Here is a 2,727-nt window from a genome sequence, read left to right as displayed (position 1 = left end):
TGAAATAACTGAATAACCACATCATTTGTAGTATTTCCGGTGTGCTACGCTGGTCTTTGGAATACCGATGACCCTGAATGACACAAAAGCAGGGACCGTCTTGTTTCTGTTGATATCTGTCGATCCACTGCATTGCGACACTCATTTCACACTCAACGTCTTGGTTATCCTCCATTCCTGACCTTAGTATTTAACAATAGTTTGGAAAATTTGGGGATTTTTCAGTGGGGATATCGTCCTGCAAGGGAAGTTATTCTGCGCATAAAGGCCGAGAATCACTTGACAACCACTACATTCTTGGTGGGAATTGTCAGCAGCAGACATCTCACGAAACGCAAGGGGACCGTTCTACCACGAACCGCTGGCCAGCAATGTGATTGATTTGCACTTAGACAGAATATAGTGTCACTCTTGGTATTTACCTTCCGGTGCACTGCTCTTCGTAGCTATGAGAAAGTACTGTGTACCAGACACTAAGGCCAAATCGAGCAGAGCCACAATATTTAGCTCGATTGTGACCCCCTTTTGATCGTTTGCTGAAACGGATATATTGTTTCCTTAGAGGTTCCACTGCTAAATCGCACCAGAAGCCACTGCGCCGTGTAGGCGGGCATCGTGGCAGTCAGGGACATTTAGACAAAAAGCCGATAGCGATGTGCGCAAAGTAGTAAAGTCCGGTAATCCGACTTGATTATGCAGGGGTTCGAATCCAGACAACAGCGGAAAGAAATCAGTGTTAAAATGTTATTAACAGTACTTACCAACAATTCTCCCAAATGTCCGTTACCTCTGTATCGGCATTCTATCAGCTAATCGTTATTTAAGATGCCAATGAGAAGGAAGTGACATTTCTTGGAAGACAATGAAACCCATGGTGCAGTCTTTTCTGAACAAACTCGGGCGATGATTCACCATAATTTTGTGTCAGTCGACGCCGAGATAGGCACCCTGTTAATTCGGAAACGGCAATGCTCAACGCATCGGCCCGCAGTCTTTCAATATGGTTAATGGCTCTTGAGAATGAATTTCTAGAATGGACTCCTAATAGGCTGACTAAATAGCAGTAAAGACGCATGGTAAACAGACGTATATGGAGGCTTGAGTGTGGATACTCACCGGAAGACAAGTTGGCTAGTGACAACCACAGATTTGAGTGTTTAAGAAACCACACAGTAATGCACAATAAAATGTCTCCAACCGCTTAGTTAACATGGTCACTCTCCTGGATCCCAGAATCTTGAAATAGACTCGAAACAGTCATCTGACAAAAGTCACCCCTCACGTGGATGTTACGGGGTTCACAGGATCCCAGCTAGGACGATTTTCCCCTTAAAATTAACCAACTTTGTTGCTTATCATAGCTTGATTTTATGCCGGCTGACGGTGAACATTCTAGATACTTGTTCCAGAGCCGTGCGTCCCAAGATCTTGAGTAGTCCAACTCACATATACCAGCGTTAACTGCGGCATGCAGGCTGAAACCACATGGCAGGCACACATCATCGTCTCGTACACCGTTTGAGACCCAGTATAGTCCTGAGCACGAGACATGCCGTACACCGTAGATACTGCTACAGGGAAGCAACCCCCGCATTATCCGTTTCACTTCCAATTGTTACTGGGCTTTCAAAATAAATCACCTCCGCTGGACGTACTTCAGAAGCATACCACCTGCCTATACTATGATGAAGCATACGTCTCGCACCGATTCGTGGTTATTCCTTTCAGTCGGCAGTCTGGTTGTTATGACGTTCAATATTTACCGGCAGTTAATCGATGTCGCAGCCCAAAAAGCAACTGTAGACAAATACCCGCATTTGCAGGTCAATTTGGCTTTAACGGGAGACTCAAGTGAATTTCTCGCTTATGATGTTCTTCAACTTGAATCTCCAGTGAAAACTAAATTGATTCGCAAATGAGTGTATTTGTCGCAGTCAGTTCAATTTGGGTTCAAGTAGAACATAAGTTTGACGGAAACTCGGGGACTGCGCCTACCTTATGAGCCCCAAGAAGGGCGAAACGGGCTGTGGGCTGTCGAAGAGTTTTCAGTAAACTTGTGAGCAGTTTCCTTTATGAAAACAACTGTGGAGAGTTATGTTAATTAACTGAAGTGTGGTAGCCCGGCAGTTTGAATAGCCACAATTTGCACTTTAAACCGTCTGCGTTCCGTTGTCTAACTTTCAGTTAGTGATGAACAAACAGTAAAGTACATCTAGAACAAGGTGATTCTGCTTTAACTATGGAAAATACGCGGAACTTTATCTCACCGACACCAGTTGGCGTCTGTCACCGAGTTTATATTCTAATTAGTACAGTTTTGATTAGATCCAGCAGGCTAGTGTTATGAGGCATGAACCCGATCCTGAAAATAAAACATCACTGAGTTACCGATTCAAACTAAAATGACTTGCTTCCGTATGGGTAGCTACACCCGTTGTAAGGACGCAGAGAATCACTTTTTTTATGAAAAAATACGAAGCTGTTGAGTTGTTCTAGTTGACGGCACTTGTCGCGAAATAAGCCGTCTGTTAGTGCAGCGCGTCGTCATGGGGTCTAGCTAAGGGGTATTTATATGGCTATCCCTATACGTGTCTCTCAACTCTGCAATGACCGTTTTCTGTGACTAGCTTACTACCTGTTCTTAAGCGGACGGGCTAACTAAACCCTTACGAACGACTGCACTATCACAGTGCTCTATATTGCCTTGTGAGGTGAACTCGGTTTGCC

The sequence above is a fragment of the Opisthorchis viverrini genome, assembly GCF_000715545.1.
Source record: "Opisthorchis viverrini unplaced genomic scaffold opera_v5_66, whole genome shotgun sequence".
Lineage (NCBI taxonomy): Eukaryota > Metazoa > Platyhelminthes > Trematoda > Opisthorchiida > Opisthorchiidae > Opisthorchis > Opisthorchis viverrini.
This window is presented reverse-complemented; position numbering follows the sequence as displayed.